Genomic DNA, 17716 nt, shown 5'->3' with positions numbered 1-17716 from the left:
GTTCGTCTGTTTCTCTGTTTAGAAGTCTCACTAGCACAGTCACAGCTGGGATGACATCAGAGGCTAGTGCGTCGTAGCTGCTCACTTTTTTAGTTAGTTCCTCAAAAGGGGCGAGGATGGCAACAGTCTTCTCCATAAGACCCCATTGGTGAGCGGTGAGATAGTCAGGGAGTTCATGCTCGGACACATACACCCCCAGCACTCGCTTTTGCTCTATGAGGGACTGGAGCATGTAATACGTGCTGTTCCAGCGCGTCTGTACGTCCTGCTGCAGTCTCTTTATTGGCTGGTTGAGCTGTCCCTGAATGTCCTCGAGGCGGGAGTAGGCTAAGGCGGAATGTTTAAAATGCCCAACTATTTTCCGCCCCACAGCCAGTTGAAGCGTGTGCGCGACACAAGGCAGACTTGGGAGCCCTGCGTCATTCATGCCTTTAATCATGTTTTTGGCATTGTCACGAAGCATAAAATGTACTGATGTTCAAGTATACCCCATGTCTGGAGCATTTCCTCAAACACATGCGCTATAGCCTGGCTGGTGTGCGAGCCGCGGAATTGTTTGGCATATAATATAGCTCGTTGCGGCGTGAAACTCGTCTATCCACTGGGAGGTTAGGCTAATTAGCGACACGGGGCTAACACTGCTTGTCCAAATATCCGTGGTTAAACTTAACGCAGAGGAGGCTTGCAGTAGGCTGTGGATATGTTTTTTCACGGACTCGTGTAGTTTAGGCAGCTCCGTGTCAGTCATGTAGTGGTGGCTTGGGACATCATATCTGGGCTCCAGAACATGGAGGAGACGCAGGAATCCAACATTTTCTACCTCCGAGAGTGGCTGGTCACTCAATGCAATGTACTCGACTATTGCCTGTGTTATTTTCACAGCACGTGGATTGTCTCTGGACATTTTCTCTCGTCTTGCAAGAGTTTGCTGCAGCGTGGGTTGTGTTGGTTTAGAAGCGTGGGTAAACTCTTTGTACTCCTTGTGTTGAGATTTTAGGTGCTTGATTAAATTGCTTGTGTTAAATGCGCTACCTTTTGAGCCTCCTCTGGACAATTTTGTTGAGCACAATTTGCAGTCCGCCTTTGTTTTGTCGTCTTCATTCACTTTGAAATAGTTCCACACGGCTGACATGTCTCGCCTCGCCTTCTCCCCCACTCTGAGCTGCAGCCGGGGCCTGGGGGTGGGCACTTGGCGCCTGCGATTAACCCCTTACACGCCGCTCAAACATAGACATTTCTCAGACCGTGGTATCGGTCCCCGGTATCGGGGGACTTTTAACGAGTACGAGTACTTTAGAAAATGTGGTATCGAGGCCGATACCAGATACCGGTATCGGTATCGGTGCATCCCTAGTAGGAAGTGTTACAAACAGCTGATCGGATCGGCAAAGTGTGTTTCTGGAATATTGTGTTTTTGTTCCTGCAAGCGCTTTTTATGCAATTTTTTGCAAAGCTATATGTGGAAGGAAACCGTGACCTAGCACAAGCTGATGGCATGAGATGTAAGTACAACTCCTCTGGTTTCATATGCAAAAAAAATTATTGCGCTAGCTTACGTGGTTCCGGTTCTACAGGGATTTAAAAATTGTTACGCAAAATGGAGCGTGCCCGCTCCATCCGGCTTTAAAGGGTTAAACAAATGTCTTCAAATTTTCTAAATAGATTTCAGTAATGCACAGGCAGTGTTGGGAAGGTTACTTTTAAAATGTATTCCATTACAGAATACTGAATACATGCCCCAAAATGTATTCTGTAACGTATTCCGTTACGTTACTCAATGAGAGTAACGTATTCTGAATACTTTGGATTACTTAATATATTATCATGCTGTTTACAACTACGTGAATGTACTATTGCTGTGATTTATTACTGTTACTGAAGGTCCGCGGCTCCGAACCGTAGTAAAGGGACTTCTGGCTAATACGTCGGGTTCCGTGTCGGGCTCGTAGCTGAAAACTAGCTTTACTTTGTTGTCTGGGTCAACTTTGCTTGCCAGAGACAGAGAGAGGCGCTGAAAGGCTGCTCCAACGGAACTTATTTTTTCCGGAGGAAACACGAACACAGTGTACAGTTGAGTCTTAATAGCTTACTTACAACTGGGCTCGTCAGGCACTCTTCTTGGCTGCAGTGGTTATTATTATATTTACATGCTTCCAGCTCCCGTTTTTGCTCCGTGACAGCTCGGACTTTTCCTTTCTCTCCCTCCCTCGCTCACAGACACATAACGTGTATGGCAGTCCATTCTCGCTGCAGCACGGACTACACTGCCCATGAGGCTACATTCTTTAGGGCCATGCCTGTAGCATTCTGCCTTTTAGCTTAGCACAACAACAACAAAAAAGCGCTCTCTCACCCAGGAAACACGCAGAGAGAGAGCGCGTCACCCAGTAACCATGGCAACCGTAACGCTGCCGCCTGGAACAACAGAACAGCTGTCAAACAAACCCAAACAGTCCTGACTCGCGATAATATGAAACAGGAAAGTACCGCCGTGTAATCCATTAATTTCAACAAAGTAACTGTATTCTGAATACCACCTTTTTAAACGGTAACTGTAACGGAATACAGTTACTCATATTTTGTATTCTAAATACGTAACGGCGGTACATGTATTCCGTTACTCCCCAACACTGTGCACAGGCTGTCTCATAACTTATCTTAATTACTTCTGCACTATTGTTCATAAAATTAAAAAAATAAAAACATAAAATAATCTCCAAAAGTTGATTCTGCTCATCTGGACGTAGCGTTTTCAGTGGGAGAAACGTTTCGTCACTCATCCAAGTGATTTCTTCAGTCTCAGCTGACTGCAGGTTTCCCCAGTCTTATAAACAGTACATTTGCACAATGACTGAAACTATCACCACTGAAGGAACAATGGTCTGGGAGGTCAGTTCCTTAATCTTAATTATGCAAATTGATATGGTTGTTGACCATTGATCAACAACCACTGACCAAAACCCACTGATCAACAACCACTGATCAATGGCCATGAGTACCAAACATATAATAATGTTTCAGGCATAGCCCTTTTTAGAGGGTAGCCTGATGGACAATGAAATCCGTGGTAGAGAGAGGATTGTGTGGGATCACCCTTCCTGCTGTATGTGTGTGTGTGTGTGTGTGTGTGTGTGTGTGTGGTCATGAGTTACATGACTCGTCTTGATGCATGCTGAGTCATGTAGGTAAGTAAATCCCCAAAAGTTGATTCTGTTCATCTGGACGTAGCATTTTCAGTGGGAGAAATGTTTCGTCACTCATCCAAGTGATTTCTTCAGTCTCAGCTGACTGCAGGTTTCCCAAACCTTATAAACAGTACATTTTGGATTTCAATTAGTACGGTATAAATCTACACATGTTGCAGTTTGCTTGTTCTACATTGCATTTTGGTTATAGTTGATCACTAGTGGACCTCGTTGCTTTGGAAATCGTCTAATGTGTTGGTACTTTCTTTACTAGTTGCTTCAATTTTGAGAAAATTATTATCTCTGAACCCCCAATTTGCACCATAAGCATGATTTTCAGCAGTAGTTGCTCAAAGTAACCACGTGCCATTCATTTTCTTTTGATAGCAGATGTGACAGATGAAGGATGGATCTGACTGAGAAACCATCATCCAGTAAAATGTAACCTTTTTGTCCTTTTTTCTGACTCTTCGCTGGATAGTGTCTTACAAGATAACATCATGTTGTATTCAACAAAATGCTGAACTGTATAAGCTATAAACTTGTCAGATCATGGAGCAAATCATCAGCAGGGTCATCTTCCCATCGTCTCCTATACAATCTGAGTCACCTGCTGCTGGCATGAGAAAGAGCAAATTTATCCAAACTTCATATGTTTACAGTGTGTGGACAGCGTTCCTTCTTGTTCTACAGTTTGCAAGTAGGAAAATGCACAAGAATATATAATAAACTATTCAATTATTAAAAATCTGGAAAGAAATGATCACAAAAGAAGATTTGAATGAATTTAATTTGCATAAGGTTTTGACAAACAATAAAAATATGTGTGTGGTAACAACATCTTAAAATGTTATTGCTCAGAATTATTTAAGAAAGGATTGATTTCTTAATGACAATGATTAGGTAACTAAAATATTTTAAAGAAAGTATAGCAAATCCAAACAGACATATAGAAAATAAAAACCCAATTAAAATGATAAAGTTGCTAAAGCAAACAAAACTGTTGGCCCAAATATAGTTGAATAAAGGGTAGTGTTCATCTTGAAGTTGTAAAATAAAATGTCAGGTAAAGTACTTCATGTTTGTATGGAAACAACTTGAGTAAATGTGTTGATCTACTTCACAACAGTTCCAGCAAACACGTGGAGCAACACAACAAGAACACAGACTTTGGTGAAGTGAGTGAAGTGGATCAGGTTTTCACCACAGCAAGATAAACCATCACATCTTTGGAGCAGTGGTTGTTGGTGATGTTGAATTGTCTGGGGAGGTGAAGGTGACAAACCTTGGTGCTGTCCCTGTAACTGTTTCGCTGATCCATTTCTGGTACGGGGACACACGAGTGAAGACTGAAGGAAATGCACCGCATGCACTGACACTCAAAACTCCACTCTGGAGCCAGACTGATTCACGTTTGGTCATGAGTGGCGCCCCATAAGTAAACTGTGGAAAGAAATTGATGAAGTTATTTGGACAGATGTCTCTTAGAGGTCAACCTTCAGCAACATCAACCTGCTAAACAATGATTTGTTTTCCATAACTCTTTTTATACACTTCTCAAATAATTTAAGGGAACACTTGATTATCATGGTATAACACAAAGTCAGTAAAACTTCAGGGATATCAATCAGTTCATTTGGTAAACATAAACCACTGTGAATCCATTTCAGCTGCTTTGGTGTAAATGAAAGTGACGACAGGTGCATTGAAGAAGAAGCAACTAGACAACCACACAAAGGGATTGATTTTGACTTTTTTTTTTCTTCCACCATGGTCCTTTCAAGGACCAGGTAGCCATTTTAAGTGGCTATATCTGTATATCTATCATTTATATACAGTCTGTGCATACTTTTACACAGCAGACAATGCCACATATACAATTTTGACATTTGTTTTTACATGAGACACCCTTCCTGACACAATTTGTGTTTCCTTTTGTTCGAGAATAAGGAATCTTGTTAGTGAGCATGTTGGGGGATTTGTTAACCACTACATTATGAAGCCACCAGGTATATTTTTGCACATAGAGTATATAAACCAATGAGCACTGTGGTTACTTAAAAAACCCTTTTTTTTAAACCATTTTTTAGTGCTAAGATTGGCTGAATAATCCATGGCGGTTCCTTCCAACTGAATGTATAAAATGGAAACTGGTGTTTTGTGCTGCCAGTTAATCAGTCACATAGATTTGTGAAACAAAACTATGACACAAGTATCCATTGCTAAGATTTTCCTACACTGAAAGTGACATAAAAACTGAAAAGTATCTTTTAAGGACAGACTGCAATGAATTTGAATTAAACTGAAATTGTGAAAGGTGAGAAAATGGACAAACGAACTGATATTAAAAGCATCATCTGGCGCATCATTTGGAGCTTCCAAATATTGATTCTAGTAAAACTACTTTATCTGGCTGACCTGTTGCATTAAGGAACTCAGTTCTTTTAAAATTCAACCTAATGTGTTGGATTTAAAATTAATTAGCTTTAAAAGACCTTTGATAAAACATGAACATGAATATTATATCTATGGACAACTACAGCAACACAATAAGTCAAAGTGTGATCAAAAGCAAGAGATTATCAGTGAACGACAGATTGCATAATAAATAAATAAAAAAACAAACAAAGAAACAAAAAAAAACCCCGTTATAGTCACCAAACATGAATCGTTGTCTCCAGCACAGATCATGTTCTCTGTAATCTTAGGATAGCTCTCTTGAAAGATGCCTTTGCACTCATTGTTTCCCACTATTGGTACTTTTGCCTCCTGCAGGGTTTTGGTGAATGTACCATCACCTAATTGGAGGGAAATCAAAGATCAGGTCTTCCCAAAGACTCCAACACAATGCTGTAAAAGAAAATAAAAATTTTATAACTTACTATTATAAACCAAACCGATGATCCAGCTGCTGCAATCGTTGAAAGTGCTGTTTTCTGAAGGTAAGCAGATCGGCTGAATGTAGTCTGTGAAATTCACAGGAGCTGACAGCTTCAGAAGACATATGTCGTTCTCAAGAGTTGTGAAGTCGAATTCAGGATGGCAGATGATGTTTTCCACTGTCCGATTCACTTGATTTGGGTTTGAACCTGACAGGTTGTAACCTCCCAGATAGACAGTTGGAACCCACTGTGTTAGTGTGTCACTTGAAACACACAAGCACAAAAAAGATTGTTTTATAGCACCTTATGTTGATCATTAAGACAGTACTAAGCAGTCAGCAGATTTAATTTTAAACAAATGTGGCATCTCTTTTCATTGTTATACAGACATCTCTGTGCGTTGCAGTTCAGCACTTTGGTCAACAGCTGTTGTTTTTAAATGTTAGCCAAAGTCACATCACAGCTGTCTGTGAGGAAATTTTAACAAACATTTCATTTACTGCACATAAATATTGCAGATCATTATAGTGTCAACAAAAGCGTAAACTTGCAGCAACTCACAGTGGAATGAAGGACGCAGCTGTCAGCACCCACTGGTCATTGATCAGAGACCCTCCAAACTGAAATCCAACTATAACTATAGCAGCATACGAGGGCCAACTTCCTGGTGTTGCATCTTGACCTCCTGTGATCATGCTGCTGGTGTTCACAGACTTGCTCCCACATGCTGACAAAAGAAAGGAGATGACAGTTAAACAGTGAGTGCACTGATCAGCCACAACAATAAAACCAAACAGAGGTGAGAGATAACTGTGATCAACGCAACTCTCTGCTGGGAAATCTTGAGTACTTGCATGCAGATGTTATTTTAAGAAGTAAATGGCCTGTATTTGTATAGCGCTTTACTAGTCCCTAAGGACCCCAAAGCACTTTACACATTCAGTCATCCACCTATTCACACACTTGTGATGGCAAGCTACATTGTAGCCACAGCTGTCCTGGGGCGCACTGACAGAGGCGAGGCTGCCAGAGACTGGCACCACCAGGCCCTGTGACTACCACCAGTAGGCAACGGGTGAGGTGTCTTCAACCCAAAACAGCTGAACATCTAAACATTAGACTGTGGTATACACAAGATACACAGATGGTTCCTCCAGTTATCTCACTCCCTCACTGTGTCAGAAAACTGGAAGATTTTATGTAACAGAATAATTTAATAGTTTAATGAAAAACCAAAACTCAGCGCACGGACTCTTTGTCATTGAAACAACTGTCGATAGTAGTTTCTTTTTTGTAATTATTGTAAAGCTGACAGAAGGAAAAAAAAGGTTAAAACCAAACTTGAAACTTGAAGAACATGCTTGTCTGAATGACAGCTATTCTACCAGCCATTTTCGTGTAAAGCTAGCTGTACCTTGTGCTATAGTCATGTAATAACTGTCTTTATATTAGACACTATTCAGCTGGTATAACGGCAGGATTCAGTGAATTAATCTAAGAGTCATCAGCTTAACTTCAAATTCATCTCTGCTACACTGTGACCTAACTCTGAGCATGAAACCACTGTGCAGCAGTCACATACTGTTCTTTACCTTAAATCCATCACAGTCAGGGGCGGATCTAGAGAAATTTTCTTAGGGTGGCATGTGGGTGGCAAAGAAATCAAATAGGGTGGCAAAATCAAAGCCTTTTTTTCATGCAGGTGGTTACATATGGTTAAAATAATTCAAATGCAGTAAGTATACATGTTTTTCATATAAATATAGTCTAGAACTTAATTATTGTCTGTAGCCCACATAATTACACACTTTAGTTACATAAAACATGTGAGTTTTGATCTTATGTACTGTATAGCCTGTATAAGAAATAAATATGTATCCCATGTATTTAAAAATATTACTAAAACTAAAGTGAGAGAACAATCAGGTGTCACAATAAGATGCCCCACAAATGATGTGTGCCAGTAAAAAAAAAGTTTGTCCGCCAAAAGACAGAGGAGAACAGCACAGGGATAAACCTGCAGGCCTGACAACAGGAGGTGTATCACTCCACTGGTTTTCTACTTAGTGACAGTGTTTACGTTGCAAATGTGCCTTTGTGACATTCATTAGTGCACTCACTGACACACAAAACAAAACGACTACACAACAGAACAACTACACAAGACAACACAACACACTAAGTATACACTCCCCACTAAACGCCAGAAATCTCCCACATCTAAAAACTCTCTCTCTCTCTCTCTCTCTCTCTCTCTCTCTCTCTCACTCGCTCGCTCTGTCTTGCTGCCGTTACCGTCACTCTCAAACTTTTCCCTCTTCCTAAACAACCAAATCCTACGTGTTGACTTTTTTTTTAATTGGTCGACATGGTACATTTTTCCACCGATAGGAAAGAGGTGGCTTTTTTCCTTTCTTTACAGTTTTCGCGCTTTCGTTAGAAAACGCTTAAAACACACACACACACAAACGTGACGACAGTATTTAGTAAAAAGCGTGGCTTATATATATTATCACAACTCTGGATTTACTGCCCTGTAATTAAAAAGTAAAAAATCTGAAGTCCAAACTTTCAATGTGGGCTGAAATAGAGACTCAGTGTGGCTGCAGCTTGTTGCTATGTCCAGGGGCGGATCTAGAAGGGTGGCATGGGGTGGCAAGTGCCACCCTAAAATGATCCCTTGCCACCCCAAGTGCCACCCCAGTTTTGCATATGACAGTGTTGTTTATTAAAATAAGATAGCATTAACAATTTGAGTGTAGTTACAGTCAACAGTGAATATAAATGCTAAAACTGAATATATTGCATAGTGTTCCCCCCCTCCACCATTAACAAATGGTTCAGCCCATAGCAGGATCGGCTTTTTTCTTGTTTTCAGTAGCAAACGATGTTTATGATTGTACCAGAGCACATTTTGAACAACACCATGGGAATTTCGTATTTTACACAGGTGGTTGGATGTTACACTCTGGAAATGGAAGGAAGGTGAGTGTTATTAACCCTCCGTGGTCCACGCTGCACCTCCAAATCACATGACTGATCTAAGCTGACATAGCAACAAGCTGCAGTCACGCTGAGTCTCTATTTCAGCCCACATTGAAAGTTCGGACTTCAAAGTTTTTACATTTAAATTACAGGCCAGTAAATCCAGAGTTATGATAATTTATATAAGCCACGCTTTTTACTAAATACTGTCGTCACGTTTTTGTGTGAGTGTGTTTTAAGCGCTTTCTAAGGACAGCGCGAAAACAGTAAAGAAAGGAAAAAAAGCCACCTCTTTCCTATTGGTGGAAAAATGTACCATGTCGACCAATTTAAAAAAAAGTCAACACGTAGGATTTGGTTGTTTAGGAAGAGGGAAAAGTTTTGGGAGTGACGGTAACGGCAGCGAGACAGAGCGAGTGAGGGAGAGAGAGAGAGAGAGAGTTTAGTGTGTTGTGTTGTCTTGTGTAGTTGTTCTGTTGTGTAGTCGTTGTTTTATTTTGTGTGTCAGTGAGGGCACTAATGAATGTCACTAAGGCACATTTGCAACGTAAACACTGTCACTAAGTAGAAAACCAGCGGAGTGATACACCTCCTGTTGTCAGGCCTGCAGGTTTGTCCCTGTGCTGTTCTCCTCTGTCTTTTGGTGGAGAAACTTTTTGTTTTTACTGGCACACATCATTTGTGGGGCATCTTATTGCGACACCTGATTGTTCTCTCACTTTAGTTTTAGTAATATTTTTAAATGGTTGTAGAAAATGAAAAAAACGGCAGGTGTATTGGCTGCATTTTTAGATAAATAGCTGTATGTGTTTACAAAATGTACAATTTATATTTGCATTTCAAGTTATAAAAATTTACTCAACATGTCTGTGGGGTTTTTTTTTACAGTAAAAAAATACTACTAGGATTTTAAGTTCTTTGTGTTATTTCAGATCAGTAATACTAATGCGGTATGTCAGTGAAAAAACAACAAATTCAGTTGAGCTGAAAAGAATGATACCAAACAAGGCAAGGGGAAAAAAATTAAAATGAAACAATTTGAGGGTGAAATACAAACGTAAACTCAAAAGGAGTAAAAAATGGTCGGTTGTATTTCAGACCTCAGTGGGTTAATCCAACAAATCATGAAAATTTTGGTTTACATTTTTGTTCATGACAGTGCAGATTTCTGACATTTTGTGTAATTTAAGCATGTAACAATGTGATTGTTTTCTAACAAAAAACAGTTTGAAACTTAAGTTAGACTTGTGTTTGTAAATGAAGCGCCCCATGTTGTGTAGCTTTCTGGATTTTATACTTATTGGGCTACATATTTATTTATTATACATGCTATACAGTACATAAGATCAAAACTCACATGTTTTATGTAACTAAAGTGTGTAATTATGTGGGCTACAGACAATAATTAAGTTCTAGACTAGATTTATATGAAAAACGTGTGTACTTACTGCATTTGAATCATTTTAACCATATGTAACCACCTGCATATGTGTTTGAGGGGAAAAAAAGGCTTTGATTTTGACACCCCATTTGATTTCTTTGCATCCCTCATGCCACCCCAAGAAAATTTCTCTAGATCCGCCCCTGGCTATGTCAGCTTAAAATAGTCATGTGATTTGGAGGTGCAGCGTGTCCGTGGACCACAGAGGGTTAATAACACTCACCTTCCTTCCATTTCCAGAGTGTAACATCCAACCACCTGTGTAAAATACGAAATTCCCATGGTGTTGTTCAAAATGTGCTCTGGCACAATCATAAGCATCGCTTGTTACTGAAAACAAGAAAAAGGCCGGTCCTGCTATGGGCTGAACCATTTTTTAATGGTGGAGGGCGGGAACACTATGCAATATATTCAGTTTTAGCATTTATATTCACTGTTGACTGTAACTACGGTCAAACTGTTAATGCTATCTTATTTTAATAAACAACACTGTCATATGCAAAACTGGGGTGGCACTTGGGGTGGCAAGGGATCATTTTAGGGTGGCACTTGCCACCCCATGCCACCCTTCTAGATCCGCCCCTGATCACAGTACAGCAAACTAACCTGTTTATCCTGCACTAACATGCAACTTTTAATTAACAGTCAGTCTGCCTTAGGTTGTTTAGCAGCACATTTCACAATATGAAAAAACAATGTCACATGTACAGACTCAGTCCCAGAGGGAAAAAGAAACTGTTCAATTTAACCTGAGACTATGATATTAATATTTTATTTATTTGTAATTAGATGCCCCCTGCTGCCCATTAGAACAGATTTATACCAGAAAATCCTTCAAATAATTTGAATTATATTTTGACCAAACAACAGAAATAAGCCTAATTTAAAAACATGAGGACTTACATGTGAGCTTTAAATGTTACATGTAAGCAAAGACAGTATGTGTTTGCTGATGTTTGTTGAGCTGATAGAAACACTGCATTTGAGATTAACTGCCACGACATGTTACTCTGTTATGTTCCTTTTATGTTAAAGTTCCATGACCACAACTTGTCGACACATAGAGTAACTTCAGTGTTGTGCTAAAAGGAGAAAAGAAAAGAAAAAAAAAAAAAAAAACACACCGGCCTACTTTAACCCCTGACTAGTGACGCACGGTTTCGCCTCTTTCATCATATTTGCTTAAGTACAGATACCTGAAAATTCTACTCTACCTATAGTAACAAAGTGACTGACTTGCTTCATTAAATTATAATATTAGATATGACACTGAATGATATTGATGAAAAATTGGATGTTTCCTTGTATTCAGCTGCAACATTTTATTTAGAATAGTGAACATTTGTACCTCAGTAAAGAGAAAATATATATAAAAAAAAACTTTTTCTTACCTTTGCATAAGAAAATGATCACCACTGTGAAACTGCACACGAACTGTTGGAGAGCCATTGTTAACAGCACCTGCTTCATATTGTCCTGGATCTTAAATATCTGTCGTTGTGTCCTTGGGCAAGACACTTCACCTACCGCCTACTGGTGACGGCCAGAGGGGCCGATGGTGCGATATGGCAGCCTCGCTTCTGTCAGTCTGCCCCGGGGCAGCTGTGGCTACAACTGTAGCTTGCCTCCACCAGTGTGTGAATGAATAGTGGAACTGTAAAGCACTTTGAGGGTGTGGAAAAGCGCTACATAAATGCAAATCATTATTATTACGATTATATCTAGAAAGTATGCTCAGCTCCACCTATCTCTATAAGTTATGATGGAGCCGGTATGTGTGGCTTGCCGTCTGTCACTGCCAGTGTTATGTTTGTTTGTTTTGATTTTATTGACTATTGTAATAAATGCCAACTCTCTCTTGGTGTATGATCGCCTAACCCTACTGGATCTCCGACCTTCTGCGAAAGGCTGGGCAAAGTGGAACCAAGCTGGACATAAAACTTTGCCCCCGCTAATATCGGAGATTCCGGCTCACTTGTGCCGTGTTCCAGATCCACCACTCCGGCATAAGTGCCGTCGGTCGCCGGGCTGGCTTCCTGGTGAAGCTGAAAGCTTCTCTAAGGTATTCTCTTAACTCCTTATCCAGAAAACAAGGAGCGGTGCCAAACTTCTGTTTCTCTCGGCGATCGTTGGAACCTGTCTGTGCCTGGCTGGTACCTGTCATCGGCCTGGATGGGATGTTCCAGTCCCGAAAACCCTGCTCTTCTCGTCCCCGCCGGCGTGGCGTGAATCTGCGGAACCTGCGGCCTCTGTGTCGGGCTTCTAGGACGGCTAGCGACGGGGATCCGCCGCTTACCGCCAGGATTGGCCAATCCTCCAATCCTGTTACCTTGGTTTTGTTTTTTTTAATATAGGGCTATTTTAATTTTATGTATTATGTGTTTTATTTATTTATTTTTGCTGTTTTCTGTTATTCTATTGTTTTAACTTATTTTCTGTACAGCACTTTGTTCCTGTGCTGGGTATTTTAAAGTGTTTATAAATAAAATTGGATTGGATTGGATTGGATTATGAAGGCATTAGACAACCACCAAGTCAGACTAGTTGGTCTTTGTGCCTTATCTTGAGGGCAGTGATGAATATTTTTACTGAAATGTTGTGTAACATGTCAAACCAAATTCCCCACACAACTCCTTAACAGACTGTATTGAGACCAGAAGGAGGTAATGTTTTTGATATGCATCCCATTCTGTATGTACACTTTGTGAGAAACATGACACTTTTAATGTTACAAATAATTGTTATTCTGTTAAATCAACACTGCCTTGTTCTATGATTGGGGTACATTTTTTTAACAATATTTATAAGGACACAAAAGCAGACACACATGAACGGTTTTGATGAAAACTTTGATGGCACAGCAAATAAAGAAATTGATTTTGCAAACTTCACTTAGTGAAAAAGTCCAAACTAAATCTTCTCTGAATGGTTTGCAGATAACATGCAGACTTAACTCACACAAACGCTCTCAGAAATGAAGAGTCAGCTCAGCAAGATAAGTAGCTGGAAAGGCAACTTGTTGAAAATCTAAACAGTGATAAGTGAAAGCCCAAGTGACACTCTTGACTATAACAGTCTGGTGAAATATGATGAGTGGTCCAGGATGCTCACATAACAAACAAAGAGTGGATACATTGCCCGGACTTTGAACTTTATGCTTTCAGACTTAGATTTTAGACCTATTTTATGCTAATATTTATATGATCAGCCCATCATTAATTCTTCTGCACTCTCCCCACTGGGTAGGTCAGGTCACAACCTGATTCACCCCCTGCTGTGTGAAGAGGAAGCCTGTGACCACCAGGAGTATCAGGGGGTGGTTGGAGGAGGCTTTAGTGGAACTACAAGGCTGTTAGATACACTCTGTGAGCCAAACAGTGAGGACATCAACTGGCTAACTGAGTGTATCAGTGAATATAAAGAGGAGAGTTGATCCCACTGACTCATGGCAAACCTAAAGCCATGGTGGGCGTTATCAGAATCAGTTTTATGAAATTTGAATGTAATATAATTCTTGGGGGATCGTTTCTGTTTGACTCAACATTATGTCTGTACTTGTACTCTCAGAAAAATTATCGTTCTTAAATGGTTCTTCAGATGTCTTCATGGTTCTTTAAAGAACCATCATACGTCAAAGAACCTTTTTATTTTGTAGATGGTTCTTTAGCTATTACAAATGGTTCTTTAAAGAGCAAAAGGTTCTTCATCCTTAGCTATCTAAGTTTGATGGTGTAAAATGGCATAAATATTTATTCACTATAATGAGGCTGTGAATTATACTGTGTGTTTTGTTTGTGTGCATGTGTGTGCGAAGGGGGAGGGCGGGTTACCTGGCATTACCCTTTAAGAGCAGATGGTAGGAAACTGAATATTCAAATAAAAGTTAGAAATACTTGCTTAAAAATATACTGGTGGCAGGGGTGGGGGCCAAAGCCTAAAGACCCTACCCCCAACACCCCTAACCCCGCAAACCCACTGATCACAAACTTTCTAAGGGAAAAAACACTTTCTCATGGACGGTGACAGCGAAACGGATAGCAGTCTTCAGTACCTGCTGGTCTTTGAAGCTCTGGATTCTGGGACTGTTGGAAAAGGTAAAACATTTTCATTAAAACCTTTTTACTGTTTTGTTTTTGTTACTCGTCATTGTAGCTTGCTGTTAATGTTGTGCTAACAATAGTGGTTAGCTATGTTAGATACGTTAGCCGTTGACGTTCACGCAATTTAGTATCCGGTATACAGAACTGTTTTCCTAACAAAACCACTGTTATAATTAAGTGAAGGTGCTCCCAACTATTTTGAAACTTTGGCTTCTAAAATATGTGGTTCAATTGCGTGCTGCGTACATAACCTAATGTCAGCTAGACCGATATTAAAATTTATAATATTGTTAAAGTCACTAAAATTGCGCCTGAAGCCCGTTGTGATGTGAGCTCTGTGTCTGCTCTAGAAACTCAGAAATTCAGTAGAGCTGAGCCGTACATTAAATACATCAGCCTGTACTTTGCATTCTGTAAGAGCTGTATAAAATACAGCAATGCATAAGTGTTTTGAATGAATAGAAATGTGACACATGAGAAGGTGTGTCTTTGACTGCTACTGTATAACTTATTTTCGGACTAGTTAACAAATTATTCTCCGGTCATTTGATGTTACCAAGATGGATGTCCTTTTGTAATATAGTTAAATTTTCTTTGTACAGTTCATTTATCCACCATCGTACATTAAGCCAAGAAGAGGCCATTATACTAACAAGAGGTATCAACACTGGGCCAAAGTTCAGCACGTGGTTAAAGTTTGTAATCCAGCCAGGGTGTAAATATCACTCAGCAGCCAGAGCTGAAGCAGGCAGCATCAACACATAAATCTACTCTACCCGGCTTAAATCACAAGACCACCTCTGACCAAAAAGCTGTAGATTTTTCTTGTTTGCACAAATTAATTCAGAGTCACACTAATTCTGTTCACAGCTCCAACAAAATGAGGAAGAGGAGGGAGAAACACAATTAGATTGAATTACAATTGGATGGAAGTCGAGGACAAGGAGAAGGAAGCTTAGGATGAGGAGGAAGAGAAGCAGCAGGAGCATCTTTAGGGATCTCTATGATGTCATTGAGGTTTGTTTCATTAATATTGTCCTCTCACAAAGAAAGATGACTTGTTTTAGTTCACCTACTTCCTGTATTAAATAGTTATTTGCAAAACGTTGTGAAAAACCACAGAACAGGCACGTATAGTGCATCTGCAGGTAAATGAACATCAAATCTCTCAGACTAAAATCTGTATTATATTTTTAGTCTTAAGAACATATGTTGTATATTTATCACCCTTATGATAAAACCCATGTCAGCCATTGGTTTATGGACTTTGTATTTTGAAGCCTCAACATTTGCTTTATTGCTATCGCTATGTTGTTTTTTGTGAGCCTTTTGGGACCATATTAGGATGAGGGATCAGAATCTGGAGTCATGCACACTACTGTTTCATTTAGCGTGTATCCATAAGATTTGTACAGCAGATCCAAGTTGTGCCTTGAAAACAGGAATGTTATCTGCATAGAGGAGAACTTTAATAGCAGGCTTGTACAAAGTGAGGCTTTGTGCTCACATTTGCTGCAAACACTCGTTTTAATTCTGTTACCGTGTTTTGATGCAGAATTCAGTTGAAATAAGGCACTTTCTTTAATGTGTTCTTGTGAATTGATTGTGTATCGCATACATTTGATTTGACTTTCTGCGAGACAACAGTCGTCCACTGACCAAAAAAGTTTTCCAAATACCTCCACGTTATCAAGCCTGGATTTAGAAAAGAATAGCAAAAAAATCTGCACCTCCTGCTTCACATTCAATTTGTGTTTGTGTGTTTAGAGGCGGCGGCGAGAGGCGGGACCTCGACTCATCCAGCTGGACAGCCTGACCAGGAGGAGTCGAACATTAACTCTGCTCTTCCAGGGCACCCTGCAGACTCAGCTGCTGGCATTGGCTAGGGAGTGCAGCCGCTGCTGGGATGACGTGAACGCCAAACTGGAGTCCATCATAGGTTGACTGCAGGTATGCAAGTCAGACCCTCTGAGGAGGGTTTCAGTTTTCTCTCTTCTTTATAATTGACCCTTGTTTTCTCTCTCTCAGCTCCTTGTCTCAGAGTGGGAGGGATGTGAAGCACAAAGGGAGGAGCTTGTCGTTTGGTTGGCTGATATGGATGTCCACCTGAGTGAGGTTGACCAGCTGACAGGAAACACCTGAGAAAAACTGAAACAACTGCAGGTGTGGGGTTGTTTTGATATGACATATATTTGATATGATACATACTTCAGAGACATTGTCCTAAACTGGACTAACAAAGGACAATGAGTCCAACATGAAACTTACCTTACATAACGCTGAAGTTCATTGATCATTTTAATCATAAACTTGTTGTTGAAATATTTTTACTGAACATGCAAACATCTGCTGATGAAAATGTGTTGATTTATTGGTCTGTTATGAAGCTATTGCTATTTCTAATGTGTTTTTATCACTTTCTGATGTTTTATTAATTAAACAATACATGTATTAATTTTTGTGTTATCTATAGATATAGTATTTATATATATTTATTTATAGTATAGTAAAAATGTTTAATTATTACTGTTTAAATGACTAATATGTGCCATGTATTGTGATGTTGTGCTGAGGGTTAAAATGCCGTTTTGTCTTCTGGTATACTATGAAATGACAATAAACCATTAATATATGTCTATGCTGTGCTCGTATTTATTTTACCCTACTCAAATTCAATTTGTTACATTTTATTTTGAAAGATTTAAAATGGTTCTTTAAAGAACCATTTCAAAAAAGGTTCTTTAAAATGTTTTTTTAAAGAACCTTTTGAAGGACCTTTTTAAAAATGGTTCTTTAAAGAACCGATTTTAAAAAGGTTCTTTGAAAAACCATTAAAGGTGCCCCAAAGAACCATTTCTTGATGGTTCTTTGGGGCACCTTTAAAGGTTCTTCAAAGAACCATTGTTTGAAAGGTTCTTTGTGGCACCAAAAAAGGTTCTTCTATGGCATCAGTCTAAAGAACCACTTTTGGTTCCAGTTGGCACCTTTATTTTTCTGGGTGTAGATACATTTGAGGAAGCAAAAAGAAGCCTTCAAAGGTATCTGAGTGAACTAACTGTCATACTTCAGACGGCAGATCAATCAAAAAAGAGAATCAAAGTAAGACTGGCATATTCTCTGTTT

At 39.7% G+C, this 17716-nt stretch overlaps 1 long non-coding RNA gene across 1 annotated transcript; it reads left to right on the top strand.

Annotated features, from left to right (window-relative positions):
• Window positions 1–14490: 14490 nt before the first annotated feature.
• Window positions 14491–16455, top strand: LOC134616744 (uncharacterized). The gene is made up of 3 exons (XR_010091479.1): window positions 14491–14587; window positions 15464–15610; window positions 16361–16455. It is a non-coding gene; the product is annotated as an uncharacterized LOC134616744 (long non-coding RNA).
• The last annotated feature ends 1261 nt before the right edge of the window (window positions 16456–17716 follow it).

Source organism: Pelmatolapia mariae, linkage group LG3_W, assembly GCF_036321145.2.
Source record: "Pelmatolapia mariae isolate MD_Pm_ZW linkage group LG3_W, Pm_UMD_F_2, whole genome shotgun sequence".
Taxonomy (NCBI): domain Eukaryota; kingdom Metazoa; phylum Chordata; class Actinopteri; order Cichliformes; family Cichlidae; genus Pelmatolapia; species Pelmatolapia mariae.
This window is presented reverse-complemented; position numbering and strand designations above follow the sequence as displayed.